The sequence below is a fragment of the Parasteatoda tepidariorum genome, chromosome 1, assembly GCF_982258835.1.
Source record: "Parasteatoda tepidariorum strain Cologne lab strain chromosome 1, Ptep-v5.0, whole genome shotgun sequence".
Taxonomy (NCBI): Eukaryota; Metazoa; Arthropoda; class Arachnida; order Araneae; family Theridiidae; genus Parasteatoda; species Parasteatoda tepidariorum.
Genome location: NC_141755.1, coordinates 78,468,534 through 78,486,352, shown reverse-complemented (window position 1 = coordinate 78,486,352; position 17,819 = coordinate 78,468,534). Strand labels below are relative to the sequence as shown.

The 17,819-nt window shown below is 30.3% G+C and overlaps 1 long non-coding RNA gene across 3 annotated transcripts in view; it reads right to left on the bottom strand.

Moving 5' to 3' along the window:
* Positions 1–17,819, bottom strand: part of LOC110282269 (uncharacterized) — a 137,720-nt gene that overhangs the window by 69,036 nt on the left and 50,865 nt on the right. The window contains exon 1 of one of the 3 annotated variants that reach the window (XR_011636564.2): positions 3,306–3,495. The exons of the other annotated variants lie outside the window; for them this stretch is intronic. This is a non-coding gene — a long non-coding RNA (uncharacterized LOC110282269). Of the gene's footprint in view, positions 1–3,305; positions 3,496–17,819 lie in introns of those variants that run through there. 3 annotated transcript variants of the gene reach the window in all.

Sequence of the window (17,819 nt, the reverse complement as noted above, 5' to 3'; positions counted from 1 at the left end):
GCGAGGCTACGGTGTTGAACATTTATAGTCGTAAACTCAGAATCAGGTCGGCTGTTCACCGTAGTACAAAATGTATTTTTGAAGTTTATATTTCATTTCTTTGTACCATTTAAAAAAATACAATAAAAGAGTGGAAGCTCTTTCCGAAAACAGTTAAAAAACGTTAATCTTCTTGAATTAATTGTTGAGGAATAAAAAGATCCATCTATTTTCGAAACTATTAATAAATATACAGTTTTGTAACTCAAAAACTAGAAGTATTTTTATGAAAAAAAAATAGCACACGTAAGAAAAATTTTTTTCATTTGAATTATTACTTGCCAGGGAAAACAACTATTAAAGAAACGTACTTAAATTTATTCTCAATGTTAAATTTTTACGAAAATCAGAGGCTGACCTAGTTTTAAAACACAATTACGAAAAAAGCTATTTTAAAATTAAAGAAAAGGCCTATTATGAGAAGCATTTGAATAAGTTCAAACGCATAAATTAAGATATAAAATTTTCTCCATGTTGCAAAACGTTAATCTAGATTTTAATGAATAATTTATGCAGTAAACCTAATTCCGATATTTTTATAAGTTCATAGTATTATTGTTGAATTTGCATTGTAATGTAAGTTAATAACAAAATAAGAAAAATTATGATTACCCACCCTTAAGAGCAAAGTTTTTATTACTGAGAAATGCTTTAGATTTCCATGAGTTACAGCCAAAAACAAAATATTACTGTAAATAAATCATTATTTTCTTCACCAGTTGATAAGAAAACTACCTACCCATGACTCATTGTTTTGACCCAAGTTCTCGTGAAACTGTTTTAAAAAGAAAGAGAAAGTGACATTTTACTAAAATTTATGTTTGATCTTTTCACTAGTAAAAAGTCAAACTACATTCCAGACATTTCTAACCACGTTTTATATTTTCCCATTTTCAATTTCATTAATTTAAAATTTAGTAGACTACTTGCACAAATAAAAGCAAAAACTATATTTTATAGCAATAATATTTATGCAATAAATTTAGTTTTTATATTTTTTTAAGTTTAGCCTATCATTACTATTATATTTGCCTTGTAAGTAATGTTAATAGCGAAATAATAAAAATTAATTTAACCCACCATTAAGAGCAAAATGCTTATCATTGAGAAATGTTTCAAATTTCCATGAGTTACTGCCACAAAACAAAATATTACTGTAAATAAATCATTCGTTTCTTCACTGGTTGATAAGAAAACTGCCAACACATGATTCATTGTTTTGACTCAACTTCCAGTGAAACTGCTTTAAAAAGAAAGAATAAGCGAAGTTTTGCTAAAATTTATGCTTGAACTTTTCACAAGTTTAAAGTCAAACTACATACCCGACATTTCTAACCACATTTTACTTTTTTTCCTATTTTCAGTTTTAATAATTTAAAGTTCAGTTGACTACTTAAACAAGTAAAAGCAAAAATTGTTTTTTAGCAATAATATTTATCAATAATTTCTTTCGAGTTTTGTACATAATTAGCGATTAAAATCTTGGAAGTATTTGAAATCAACAACTGTTAGTCTTTAGAATGAATAAAAAATTTTTAGGAAACAATTGAATTTTGAAATTAGTTATGAATTAGTTAAGCACGAAAAACTAGGAGGGAGAATAAGTAATAATGAGTCTGTTCGTTTACATTGCTATTATTCTTTTTATAGCCTTAGAAACCCCTTTTTAATCGGAAAATAAATTTTATCTTTAAAACGTAAGAGCAGCACTGTTTATGGTATTCAACTCATTTCGTTTTGCTACACAAAAACAATGAAACTTAGAAATTTGAAATTACGAAGGACCGTAGAAAAATATACTGAGAGTACAATGGAACAAAAAAAAATCTAATATTCAATAATTAGTTCGAGAACTAGTAACTGATAAATTTGTAGTAAAAAATAGCATGCAGAACGCTGTGCAAGCACAAAAATGCAGATATAAGATAAAGAAATAAGTTAACAAATGCAGATATGAGATAAGAGTTGGAATTTGACGTGATTAAAAGGCCATTTTTATTTTAAGCTTAACGAGTTTTTTTTTTTCGAAGTTCCAATTTTCTCAAAAGTTGTCGCAGTTTTTAATGAATTTTTGGGAATTATTCTCCCTTTTTTTGCTTTAAACAATGGCTATTTTATTCTAAGGAAAATTTATTTCTCTCTCTCTCTCTCTCTCTTGAGAGTTTATAAACTCGCGCTTGAGTTGACGTAAAAAAGTTGTGAAAAAAAAATCGGAGAGGAAAGTAGATGTTACCAGATTTAAATTTTATAAATTTTCTCTAAAGTTGTCGCAATTTTTTGTGAATTTTAGGCAATTAGTCTCCCTTTTTTTGCTTTAAGCAATGGCTATTTATTCATCCTTGAGGGAAAATTTACTTCTCTCTCTTTTGAGATATTATAAACTCGTGCTTGAGTTGACGTAAAAAAGTTTTAAAAAAATCGTAGAGGAGAGATTTAAATTTTAACCTGATTAACCAGATTTAAATTTTAACCTTTATAGAGATATTTTTAAAAATTTTAAAAAACTTATTTCAAGGAAGATAAAAATCGTTGCTAATTGGAAATGTTATAATGATTTATCTGTCTATAATGTGTAAAATTACACCCCTATTATTTTTTCTTATCGCTTCTGCATTCCTAGGTTTTAATTTCTTTTTCAAGTATAGTTGATTATTTTTCAAATTTTATTTCGTTTCTATCTTTCTTTTTCAATTATTACATTAACCCAATGTTGTTTAAAATTATAATAATTACATATATTGTTACCAAAATGTCCTCTGTTTTAACAAAAAATATCGATTTTTAAGGTTTCGATTTTTATCGTTTAATAAAATAGTAAATAAAAAAAATAGTAAAAATAGTAAAAAAAAATAATGGAAACAAAATATTTAGTATTCGTTCAAATGATGGAAAAAATGCGATTTTTTTTAAAGTTGGTTTTTAAATTGGAAACGGCTCACTTCGGTATTTTCATAACCCTACTTTTTACAGCACTATAATTTAGATACCTATCATAATAAACAATAATCACTTTATAACTATCTGTTCTAAAGGGATTGCATTTAATCAGTTAGCAAGTTTTTGTCTGAGTAGCGTACGTGCTACCAACTCAATAACTAACTAACTAACTAACTAACTAACAAGCTCATTAACTTAATAGCTTACTAACTAAATCAATAATGGAATATCTCTGATAATCTTAAGTATTTGATTAAACTATTAAGTAACTAAGTCAATCATAAACAAATTAAAAGAAAATTAAATAATGAAGTAACTAAATCACTTACTTATTCATTAACACTCACTTGTGATTAAAATCTGGAGATTTATTGAATGATTTACTAGATAAATTCTTTTCTCAAATTTTTACGATCTATTCTTCAGTTGGACAGAATCCTGACCCTTCAAATAAGAATCTGAAGTCGCTTGTAGCAATTTGACATGAGTTCACGACCCACTCATTGTATTTCGCATACGGACATGCATATTCCCGCAGTGGACTGATCCTTAAGACACGGTTCCCAACAGATCAGCATCATTGACTGCGGTCAGTGTGCGGGTGGGTGACCACGTGGATCAGTCTGCGTAGGGACATAGGGTGTGCGGTATTGGTACTCGTTAAACTGTTCTACCGTAAAGTGCTCGACTTCGCGTGCAGGTCGTTGGGCTAACGAGGCGGGGGTGCCATCCCCTCTGCAGAGGATCAAAATTGTGATGGCTTGTCGTCGAATCATCCTCAGGGATGTTTCCCAGACAGTCGCCAATAGCCCATTGAGCAGCTCTAGAGCGACGTAAATTAACTACAAATACAACAACAACTGACATGCATATGTTCGTTAAACTTATTTATTGTTTTATTGAAGTTACATACATTTGCAGTCTTGTGTGCTCAATTTAAACTTATAAACCTTTGTCGAGTAGAAATAATTAGTAGAAGGATTATATTAATTCAGAGAAGGCCATCACGAAGAATACATCCAGGGTTACGACGGGTTTCGAACCCGCCACCACCAAGCTTCACAAAGCGTTTGGCGGTGAAATCGCTCGGCCAGGGAGGAGCCTAAATTTATTTATTTATTGTTACACATCTCTACTTAGGCTAGTGTTCTCAATACAGAGTACGGCATATAAGCCCTAGTCAAGTTGCAGAATAGAAAGTCAAAGTTAGAGAAGGACATTACAAAGATAGATCTACTGGTAGCGGATTTGAGTCCCTCCGTAATTCTCCTAGTTATGGTTGTATCTTTATGATGTCCTTTATTTTATGCTATCTGTTTTTCAACTTTACAAACGTTTTTAGGCCGGGATAGCCTGGTCGGTAGGGCGCTGGACCAATGTCCGAAAGTTCGTGGGTTCGAACCCCGTCGGACAAAGACTCCCCGTGTAGTAAATGGTGACTGATGCACGTTGAATCTGTCGAGTCGCAAAGCCCTCCATGTTCCCATAACAAATCAATAACTCTGGGGGTACTGGATAGGAGATCGATCATTCTCTGATTTAGGTCAAAATTACGCTCTGTGGATGAATGTGTGAATGGGTCCGCCCTGTAAAATAAGAACAAAGCCTGCACGTGTAACTATAAAAATAAAGAAATAGTGGCAAGATTCGAACCCTCTACCTCCATGCTTCAGTTTTAAACATTTAGGAAAGATTGGTGCGTCACAATTAAGTTACTGATTTGGTTATTTTGCGCGCTATAGTAGCAACACTCTGGCCATTACGTTTTTAACGTCAAGCTATTACAAAATACTTAATTACTAGTTAAACAAATGAGTTTATTGTTCTCTTTTAATATTTTTAATTGAATTTATTAAGTTCTTTGTAATCGTTTGGATATTATTTTCAGGTATGTGAAATGCTTCAATGTTAATTTTTTAAGGATGCCGTGTTTTTTTGAAAACTGATATACATATTATGATTACATAATTACGATTTATTTTAAATATTTTAAATTTTCATAGTTTTTCTGGTCCTTATATTTATTTCAATTTTGAATATAATATGTATTAACATGGATGACATGCACTATTAATTCTTTTTAAACTAGGGGAAGAATAAGCAGCCGAAAGTTTTATAAATGTAAATTTTTTCTTCTTTTCTCTGTTTATAACGAAATCTATTTTTTGACAGAATAAAATATATAGAAGTAAGTAAAAATATAAAAGAAACACTTTTTGTGCACAACAGAACAAAAATATAAAATAAATGATGTGGTATTGACTAGAAAATGTTATGTTTTTACATAAATGCGCAGTACGAAAAAAAATTCAAAACAATAAATATAAATCACGTTATCAAATCCCAAGTCAATAACTTTTATTGAAATAAAGCATAAAATCTCTACTTTAAAACAACAAATTGCAAAGAATTATCACTTTTTCATGCTACAAATATAATCTTACAGAGATAAGTAAAAATATGGCAGAGATATATACTGCATAATATATATTAGAGTGTCAACTGTTCAATTCTACTGTATCAAGTAATACTTTCATTTAAATGTGGCAAGGGGGAGCTGGGATCATTCACATGACGTCAGAATGGATCGTCATTAAGTATCATTAATGTTAACAACTAAGCATTTCTGTAGTTTGAAAGTCACTTGCGTTACAAAGTTACATGCATTTATTAAGTAAAAATAGAAGTCATTAAATTGAACATTTCTGCAATATTTTAAATTATGTTTGAACAGTTAAAATTATCGAATTTTTTGGTGAAGTTATCTAATTTTACTAAATTTACAACCATGCAGCATGATTTTAAAATCATATCTTACTTGTAATATTATTGAAATCATTACCAAAGCCTACGGCAAAAGTTACCGAACTTTGTAATGTTCCCTTAGAAGAGATATCAAGATATATTTCATCATATTTTGTGAAATTTTGATCTTAAACTTTTTCTTAGGAAACAGGAAACTAATAACTGAATTATTAAATACGTAAATAATTAAATTAATTTATTATATCAATTATTAAATCACTAGAGTTTACAACTGAGACGGAATGAATTACTGCGTCTTCTGAATTATTAAATTAAATAACAAAATGAATTACTAAATTTTAATTTGACAGAATAAGTCAACAACAGGAACGTCAAGTTGCCAATTTAATTGAAAAATCACTAATTAAATCATTCACTTTCTGAAATTATAAATAATTAATTGAATCAATGACTAAATAAATAACTGTATCACTAAGAGGATCTCCAATTAATGAAACTCTAATTACAGTTATTTTTCGTGGTTCCTATGAATAAATGTATCATTTTTAAACCAAAATATTAAAACCCTTTAACTTTAAATTACATTTTCCTCAAGTTCATAATATTTCGCGAAACAAGATTTTTCTAAATGACTTTTATAATCTACTAGAATAGCAATGCACCAAGTAGAATGTATTTTCATTTTAAATATTGAAGAGTTTCGAAAAATATCTTGAAACATTAACGCAGTTTTTTCTTCTTCTAAGGATATTACAAGCAGTTTATCAGAACTCTTCGAAAACTCTAATAAGCGCTGAACGCGTTAAGTTTTATTATCGGATTTCACGATGAATATTGTATACTTTCCATTTGAGTTTAAGTTATTTATTTCAGAGTTAAGAAGTAATTTAAAGTAACTATGTTGATGATTATGGTTTTTCACCCGAAGGCTTTGCTTAATATATATATTTTTTAAATTTTTATTTACTATAAAGCATTTTGTGTATAAAAAGTAAATATTCGTAGATGATTTAACTTTCCTTTTATTAAAATGCCCGAAAATATATTTACCGAGGAAAATACTGAGAGCTAATATAAAATGAAACTATTTTATTTACCAGATTTAAATTTAAGCACCAAGAGTCCACAAATTTGACTAAAAAAAGCGGAAAAAGACAGATGTGTACGATTTACCGCATTCTTCTTAAGAAACCATTTTTTATTTTTCACTAAGTTTCAGAATTACAGTACAGAACCCGTTATCCGGAAATCAGAAAACCGGAAAACCAAAAAACCGGAACCAAATTCGAAAAATTTTCTCGCCATTTAAAAAAATTTTTTTTTTCCTCTTAAGATTTTACGATTTTTCTTTCTTTTTTTAAAGATGTTTACCTTACCATCATTTTGGAAATAAGCATTAGTGTCTTCATCGTTTCTTCTTATCTTTAAGATTATTTCCAAATTTTTTTTTTTTAGTTGGGTTTAACAATAAAGAAAACGGCTTTTTGTAGTGATTCAGAAAACCGGAAAAATCAGTTATCCGAAATAGCGATGGTTTCGACCGTTCCGGATAATCGGTTCCCTACAGTAGTTGCAACGTTCGTCAATAGAGGGCATTTTAAACTGTAGCTAATCATTTGATGGGATTAAAATTGGTTTCCTAAGCATGCATTATTCATTCGCCAGTTTTCATTTTTAGGACACCTGGTAAGTGTTAATGTCTGCCGACGACAATTAAAGTTGTGGACAGTAAAATTTTAAAACTTGGCTGCATTTATTTTAATAAAAATAACAGTACGAAAGGACTTCAAGTTCATGTTATTCGCTTGTTATTTTTTGTGCATATCTTTGTAACGAAGAAATTAAAACATTAACTGCTCTAAAATCAGAACAATTAACAAAAATTTAAAAAAAAAGTGTTTGCGTATAGCTATTATTCAAACCCCCAAAAAAAATTTATACATTGAAAATGTATGTTTAGTTTATTAATTGACATTATGTTCTGCAGTGTTGACAGATACGAAATTTTTTTATCTTATTTTGTAAGAAATTTTATTTTAAACACAAAAAGTATAAAAGAAAGTAGAAATAAAGAGGTTCAAAAAATATTTAACGTTTTGATATCATACGTTTCCACAGTTTCCTAATTTGTTTCTCGAAATACAGCTAAAAAGATTTCATTTTTTAAAATAAAATAACGTTAATTTTTTTGCAAAATGAGTTTTATTTTCTAAAAAGATATTTAGCTAAAATATGTACTGGGTGTAAAAATAGTTTGATTTAAGATTTCAAAGTTGCCACCCACCCTGCCCTCAGGGGGTGGGAGGAATATCAAGTTTGATTTCATTGAACAGCTTTTAAAAAATAGTGAATGTGACTGCTTTTACTTTTTCGATCTGATGTATATTTCTGGATAGATATTTGATCGTTTCCAAAAAATTTTTTTGTGTAAAAAAAAAAAAAGCTTTAGCAATTGATTTCTTTTTCAGATATTTTGAATTATAAACTTCAAGGAGAATCAATGATAATCACAATGGAACGTAAGGGTAAAAAAAAAAAAAATAAATAAATAATCAAGCCTAACAATGAATCGATATAAAACAATTTAAAGATTTGTCGAATTTCAACCATCCCTTTAAACGTTTAAATAATGGTACGGAAACTATGCATATCGATTAGAGAAGTATTCATCCAATTACTGTCAACTTTTCAACTTGTGCAAACGATATGTCATTAGATATGACTACAAATCCTCTGGAAGTTCTATTTTCGTTTACCGTACTGGAGTGCATAAAGATGCGCACAATTTGAGAAATACCAGCACTGTGTTCAGCTTATATTACATTTCAAATTTAAAATTCCATTGTTCGGTAAAGTTTGCGAAGGGAGGGAAGTATTCGAACGTAATAAGATTTTATTTCGAGACAGAATTTCACTTTCGAATTGATCGGATCATTTTTGATTCATGAGTTGAGACGAAACTAACTTCTAAGTAGGGTAGCATTATTTTGAAATGATGCAAACACTATTTTCATTTTAGTAAAAACGCTTTTTAAATTTCTTTTCTTAATTTTTTCTTAATTCTTTTTTTAATTAATTCTTTTCTTAATCTCAATTACAGGTAGTAAAAAGTTTTATTTACGAAAGTAATAACAGATTCTTGAAGACTAATAAGGAGGCATAATAACCAGCTAGAAAGTCAGCAACAATTTGCAGAAAAGAATTATTATTTAATCTTATTATATAATAAAAGAATTATTATTGAATATTCTAATATAAGAAAAAATTATTATTACATATGATACTAAACAGTTTTACACTAAGAAATTTATAAAAGGAACTGAACTAAACTCAGCTGGGCGACAGCCCATAGAGGGCCAAGGCCTACCGTGCCAATCTCAGTTTTCTTGACCTTGGGCTCTGGGGTGCAGGAGCAGATGTTCCAGTCAGGTGGTCAGCCGAACGCAGAACCCCCAGTGTTTAGTTCCCAAGCATGCTTGGTACTCATTTATCGACCCACTGAAGGGATGAAAGGCTGAGTCAACCTTGCCCGGCCCGAGGATCGAACCAGTGACCTGTGGCTTGATTGATTGAATGTAAAGTTTAATGGCACAAAATCCAAATGTGGACATGCTGCGCCAAACAATATGTTTATACATGTCAAAATTGAAGTGCATACTTATTTTTCTAAATATAATTAAAAATTGATAAAATCATATACAAACAATCAACGGTAATATTGGAATAAAATCACGTTAAAGTTAAAACACAGTAAAATAGTATAAAAGTAAGAATATCCTTCTAAAAATGAATAAATTCATGAACAGAATAAACCTATATACAATTTAAAATGCCAATAGCTCGTAAAAATGCAAAAATGTTCGGATGATGGGAGTCACCTAACAAATCTCCCATAGATAAAATAGAACTGCCAAAAAAGGCAAGACGATGTCTGTTAAAATACGGGCAAGTGATTAAAATATGGTGAATCGAAAGTAAAACATCACAAGTGTTACATTGAGGAGGTGGTTCACCAAATAACAAATGTAGATGGGTCAGTCTGGTGTGTCCGATTCGCAGACGGGTAAGCTTAATATCTGCACTACGTAGTCGCAACACAGGGAAGGGTTACAAATTTGACTTATGAGCGTGCAACTTATTATTCACTTGGTTATCCCACTGCTGCTGCCATAAAGATTTTATATACTTTTTAATATGTACTTTTACATCTGAGAATGGTATAGATAAATTTAAAGTAGTAGTACAGGGACCTGTGGCACGACAGCGCGAAGGGCTACCGTCCTTAGACACCTGGCGTCATTTATGAAAGGAGCGTCTATTAATTTTCAGAACTCATCTGATAACTTCTGAAAATTTTAATTTATCATGTAATCAAATTAACTTCACCTGCCTTGCTGTAAAGGTTGCAATATAAAGAGTTGTTTTGTTGCTGTCGTCGGCCATTAAGACAGAGGGGATTGTTGTTGTGTGATTGTTGTTTTCCAGTGGCGCCGCCAAGAATTAAACTTCTGTCACACCCATACGTCACATCCGTTTACAGAGTGGACCCATTCATGCATCCATTCATTCGTCCACAGATCGTAATTTTGTCCTGAACCAGAGAACCACCAATTTCCAATTCAGTACCCACAGAGGTATTGATTTGTTATTGAAGCGTGGAGGACTTTGTGACCCGACTGATTTAAAGTGCATCAGTCACCCTTTGCTACACGAGGAGCCTACACGAATGTGAGTCCAGTGCCGTACCCTGAAAACCACGCTATACCGGCTCAATAAAAAGAACAAACATTCTAAATAATTTTTGACCTAATGATCGCATTGTCACGCGTAAGGACTTACTTTTAAAGGTTCGAGATCTGACCTCAGATATGCTAATTAATTACTTCAGACGACATTCTAAGTAAAGAAATCAGATACAAAAAAGTATTTTCATTGAATAAGCATAACTTTTTTTCGGCGGATTTAGATTCTTGACTTCTAAAATAAGAGGAGTACACCCAAACTGGAAAATATTGTCCCAATAAATTGATCAAGAGATCAGTCGAAAAGCTGACCCTTTAATAACTATTTATTTTTGCGTATTTCTACATATCACGAAAACATTTTGTTAGAGAATTGGACGAGCTTTGAACGCAATTATCAAATTCGTTTATCTTGTGTAACTACCACTATAAATATTGAATACACACTATAATTAAAGAAATATTATAAACAAAAAAAAATGAAGAAAAAATAATAATGAGCAAAATTAATATAAATAAATTGCATTAATTAACTAGTGGTATCCGTTCATCGAATTCTATCACAGATAAAAGTCTGGAAGGGGAGTATTCTGGTGTAGCTACCACTATAAATATTGAATACCAATTCACTAGTATATAAGACATGTTAACTTGATTCTATCTAGAGGTACCTTTTGATAGATGAAGGTTGACTTGGTCATTAATCATTTCCCTTCAATCTAATTTGATAATTTTTTCTTTTGTTTTAAATTTTAAGGTGTACAAATTTTTACATCATTCATTTTATAGAATGCAATTTTAAAGAGAAAAAATACAACATTTGAGCACGATTGTCTTACATAGTTCATAATAGTCTTATTCATCAAATTTTAAAGAAGTCGTAGAGTGCATGTAAATCCGATCATTAGTTCAAAAGTTATTCGGAGTGCTATTTTGGGCACTATACTTCCTTACTTTGTTGTAAAAGTTTCTAAATCAAATTTTAAAGTCCTCGTTTGAAATGCTCTTTAATTCTAACGTTGGGTTTTTAATTAGTTAGGCGTCGGTCTGGGAAACATTCCTGATGATGATCTTAAGACATGGCAAAATTTTGATCCTCTGTAGAGGGTAGGGCTCCCAGGATTTGGTAGTCTTAGAACTTCAAAGTGAAATCGAGAACTTTGTTTATCGCACTCCCTCAGTACTTTATTAGGTTGATCAAAGTTGTCAACCGCTTTAGCACTAACTGCCGTCACACTGAGACAAAATACTAGTTTATAATATAACTTGAATTATGAATAAATTTTTTTTTAACAAATTAATAAATAAATAAAAACTGGACGACAAGTAAAATGTTTTCCTATTAATCAGCAAATTAAACAAATACAGTACAGAACCCGTTATCTGGAAATCAGAAAATCGGAAAACCAAAAAACCGGAACGAAATTCAATAAATTTTCTCCCCGTTTTTTTAAAAAAATTTTTTTTCCTCATAAGATTTTACGATTTTTCTTTCTTGTTTTAAAGATGTTTACCTTACCATCACTTTGGAAATAATCATTAGTGTTTCATCATTAGTGTCTTCATCGTTTTTTCTTATTTTTAAGATTATTTCCAATTTTTTTTATTTTTTAGTTGGGTTTAACTATAAAAAAAACGGCCTTTTGTAGCGATTCAGAAAACCGGAAAAATCAGTTATGCGGAATAGTGATGGTCCCGACCTTTCCGGATAATCGGTTTCCTACTGTATTTAGCTTCAGAAGTTTAATAAAAACTCTTATTTACGACCGCAATATTTTTTATTTTCTTCTTTCTAGTTTTTATGTAAATTTACTTAATGATTAGTTTTTGAACACTGTAGTATCTTTTAAACTTTCTATATAAACCTATAAATTTTTATAAGCATATTGTTTGTAGGCAACCTAACTTTTTTTAACTTATTTTGGCGCATAACTTTAAACAAAACAAAAAATAATCCAAACAAATTTCTAAAGTAAATCTTTAAAAGACAAACTTTATGTACTAAATTGTTTTCAAGATTTCGTGTAAACATAAACAGCAAGCAATAAAAATATATTGAACAAGTCATTAAGCACTGTGTCTTAAAAACAATGTAACTAAATTATTAAATATTGGACGTTATTATCATAGGAAACTGAGAATATGGATGGTTATATTAAAAGTGGCATAAGTCCCTTAAAAAAAAGTTGCTTTTTTTTACTATGTTTTAATTTTTCACTTAAATTATAATATAGTTATAAAATAAATGCCTATCTATTTAAGTGCAAAAACTAAGCTAATTATTATAATTTAACATATTTTTTAAAAAAAATTCTTGATTTAAAAATAGATGATCTTACGCCATTTTCAAACTTAAGACTATAAATATACACGTAGCCATGATGACCAAAGAATAAACTAAGTAAACTCATCTCCTGTCCTTAAATTGTTATATAAGAGTACTATACTAATTACGCATTCCTAAGAGAATTTCTTATTAACAAACTTTCCAGAGATTAACTCCAACTTTCTAATTATTCCAGATAATGAGAAAAAGAGAAGAATTTTTTACCGAAAAAAAAAATGGCGAAAAACACCTTTTAATCGTTTTCAGTGAGATAGCCAAGTATTGAATTTTTCTGGTCTCGTGGAAATAATTACAACGCTTAAGTCGCTTGAAAGTGGCGTAACTGAAAAGTTTCATTAAGCTTTAGTCGCTAAAGTGTGAAATTTGCTTATTTAATAAGGGAGTCTTATTCGTGATTTTTAATTAATTTCTTCTATCTTTTAGTAATTTTTAAAATCTCCTTCTGTTTCCGGCTTAGTTTTTAAATAATGAAATAATTGGTACTACGTCTCAGTATTGTTAAGAGAAAGTACGAATTTTTCGCATATTTTTCAAATAATTTGTTTTTGAAGGAACCCAATTTTGAGTATGAAACTTTTAGTTGACTTATAATGAAAGTCAAATTTATTTAAAGAACTTAAGATAGGTAGTTCAAAAAATCGTCTCTTAAAAATATTTTAAAACCATAATTCACCATAAGTATGCTTTTTCTTATAATTTCCATTTATTTTAATATAAATTTTCTTAATTTTTCTCTTATTGGTGGTATATTCTGAATTACTATTCAAAAAAAATAATAATGCCTCAACAAATGATTTAAATTTAAAAAAAATGGGGAAAATAATGAAGCAAAGTTTATAGTATAGAAATACATTGTAATTATTGACTTGATTTTAAAATTTTAATAACATAGAGACAATTATGAAAAGTAATTTTTTTTAGAGATGAAGTGTTTGTTCAATTTTGCTCACCAAATCCCATCTTTTATCAAATTTTAAATACTAGTGGGCTGCGCCCCCTGCTCGCTAACGTTCGCCAACCCCCGAAAATTGCTACGCAATCTTATATGGTTTGTTGCGCAAACCAAGCTCGCTTCGCTCGCTACTAACTTAGGTACATTGCAAATGCACAAAATTCTAAGAATTCAAAACAATCATTCAAATCCATGTAACAACTTTAAAAAAAAAAAAAAATTACATCCTTTTAGTAAATATTAAGTCATTGAAATAAATTTGAATTCAAATAAATGACATGTAATTCGTTAAACCTATTAGAAATGTGCTATAGTATAAAATCTTAAAGCGTAACAGCACGACTGAGACTCATTTTTCAATGAATAACTAATAACAATAATAAAACAAATAAATTCGTGATATAAATCAAAAATCGTCAAATAAGTTCGTAATATATAAATTCGTGAAAAAAAGCGCTTTCGACAAAATACTAAAATAGAGATCTATCGACAAAGACTACTCACTTATGCCAAGCTTAATAGTATGAGATTGCCGCAGCTGATTAGGCGAATTTCGGAAGAGATCACATTTGGTGAGAATGCTCATGCTCTCTCTGGTTACCTTAAATTCCGTTTTTAAAAGCGCTATATGTTGAGCCACCTCAGCTACATTTGGCATGTGAAATTTTTAGCGGCAATCATTGATCGATTTTCTAGCTTTGCCATTCGGGGAGTTGTAATAAGGCTTTCTTTTATCGCCGTGTAAGAGAAATATATATATAGATTTTTCTCTGCTGGCTTAGTTTTTAAATAATGAATGAGATAGATAGAGGGAACAAGAATGAGATAGATAGCAAAGTCGCTATCGACGCTTGGCGAATTTAATTTTCAACTGTCTTACAGGGGGCCAAAATCATGTCAACTGCATAAAATGCTATCAAGCATTTATTTTAATATAAAAATTAGATACTTCAATATCGCTTTAAATGAAAATTTTTCCATATTAAAAATGTTTTAAAAAGCTTTTTTTTTAGTTTAGACGCTGTAAGCAATTATATAAAACGAACCAAAATGCAGTGTTTCTGAACTTTAGACGTGCGACAAGTTCACGGCATTTCTTAAGTTGTAACTAGCTGCAGCATTTAATTTTTGATCAAATGAATGTAAGATTTCAACATTTAACTCTAAACCACTTTTTTTTGCGTTGAAAACGTCCTCACTGGCTAAATTATATTTTAAGATAAAATTATCAATGCGAACCTTTAAAAAAAAATAAAGCAAAGACCACTAAGGGGGTAAAACATGTGAAAATATCAATGCGAATCTTTAATCGAAGAGTAAAATTAAGATCATTAAGTAGTGGAAACGTATGAAAATATCAATGTCAATCTTTAATCGGAGAGTAAAATAAAAATTGCGAAGTAGTGGAAACATATGAAAATATCAATGTGAATCTTTAATCGAAGAGTAAAACAAAGATTGCGAAGTAGTAGAAATATAGAGAAATATCAATGTGAATCTTTAATCGAAGAGTAAGACGAAGATTGCGAAGTGGTAGAAATATAGAGTAATATCAATGTGAATCTTTAACAGAAGAGTAAAACAAAGATTGCGAAGTAGTAGAAATATAAAGAAATATCAGTGTGAATCTTTAATCGTAGAGTAAGACAAAGATTGCGAAGTAGTAGAAATATAAAGAAATATCAATGCCAATCCTTAATCGAAGAGTAAAACAAAGATTGCGAAGTTGTAGAAATATAAAGAAATATCAATGTGAATCTTTAATCGAGGAGTAAGACAAAGATTGCGAAGTAATAGAAATATAGAGAAATATCAATGTGAATCTTTAATCGAAGAGTAAGACGAAGATTGCGAAGTAATAGAAATATATAGAGAGAAAGCAAATTTGTTTCATTTTCTTAGTTTTAAAATGGTTTAATTATTTTCTTCATATTAGTTTTGTGACTCTTAATTTCTGCCTACCATTAAAGATAGACATCAGGCAAAGAATTCCAGTTGAAATGTGAGCATCCCAGCTAGTCAGTTTGTATTGGTAGATACACTACAGTATATTTCTATTCTATCACAGTATATTTCGATTCTATCATACCTATTCTATTCGAATTCTATCACATATATAATTCTGGTAGGGGAGTACTGTAGTATATCTACCACTACAAGAATATAATTCCAATTCACTGGTATATAAGAGATGGTATATACCTCGATTCTATGTTGGGGTACCTTTTCGTAGATGATGGTTGACATAGTCGAAAACAAAGACTTCCCACAAGTTAATGGTCAAACCTTAAATTACATTATTCCACCCACACGTGAAAGCTAGTTACAAACATTGCGTAATATATCTGTTAGTTTGCATATTCTATGAAAAATATTCTGAAATCATCGACACAAACTAACGTGGTAGAAATTTTGATTCGAAGTGTCATTCGACATAAAATACCAGGTGAAATCACCCTCCATCCTGTCTGTTAATTTTTAAAACTTAAATTGAAATAGTTCACCCTCACACACTCAGAAGCCAGTTACGTTAAACATGATAATAAAATCCCTAATAATATTCCCCTGAACTGCAGACCCACATTTCAACTAAGGTTTAAAATTTCCCCATCAGAGAATTCAAGCTTCAACAGAATTTCAAACTCAAATTTTGTAATTTTTCTTTTTTGCTTTGTAAGTTTTAGCATCCCTTTAAAACTTGACTAAAGTCATCGGCATGAATTAAAGTAGTCGAAATATTTCAATTAGAGAGAAATTCTGCAAGAACACAATTCATTAGTCACAGAATTCCAGCTAGTCTGTAAATGGTCAAACTTTAATTACAATATTCCACCCTAGAATTGCGGGAAACCAGATAATAAAATCAATAATAACGCACGCCTAAACTGAAAACCTAAACTTCCACAATGTTTCTTCAGGGCATTTCAACTCCTAGAGATTTTTAAGCTCAAATTAACAACCTCCCAAAGCGTGAAAACTTTAATCCCTCTCACAGACAGCCAATACACTTTTATGGCTTTCATAAAGCAAGTTCATGGTTACAGTCTAATTTGCTGGGGCCAACGCGATTACTGGATGATAAAAGGAAGGGTACGACAAAAAAAAATATCTCGCCAAAAGTTCTATAAAATGCATTTACCATTATTACGTTTTCTTCGCTGAAAGATTAAGGTTATTTATCACATTGGCTCTCCCCATATTATAAAACAGCAAAATGGCATTTTGAAAGCAATGCAAATGTTGTGCGTCAAAAAGGTGCGGCATTTTTTGGTGTAACTCAAGCTTAGCTGATTATGAGAGCAATGAAATTGAGATTTAAATCAGTGCCTTATTAAGGACGTCGCAGTATTTCCTCACATTGAATGGTTTACGACGCATTAAAGCCCGTTTTGTATCTCAGTGCCTCAGATCCAAGACGGGCTCTGGCCACTCCGACGCTTAAAAATAAAGTGGTGATTATTGTTGGTGATGTTGGAGCGGTTTCGTGTGATTTACGTTAGGTGTCAGGTTTGTTTAATGTATCGGTGGTTTTAGTACCGCAAGTTTATTAATTTTTAAATAATAGTTGCGATACCCAAAATGTAAAATGTGTCATAAAAACGCTAGGAGGAGTTTCTTATCATTGACTGTGACTGATGACAGGCTTCAGCAGTCAGTAAAGCAACTATAAAATGATCTGCATTACAGAAATAGATAATCGGATTTTAAACGCTTATATTTTCAAACTATTAAACATATTACAATAAATAATGCACGAAATAAAAGAAAAATGTAAATTTTTTTTCTTCTCTTTTCAGCCATTTTGTTACACGACTAACATTTAACTTCTAAACTAGTTTTTTCGATACATTTTGCAGTTTAAAACTGGCAATGGTTCCAGTACTATAGAAATAAGCTCTTTAAGCATCTCCTTCAGACAAAAAAAAAAGATTATCTATTTCCTCTTTGTTAACCAAAGAATTATCTGACCAGAGTTTCCTCATTTATTTATAAACCAATTAATATTTTTGAACAATATTTGTTTAAATTTTTCACG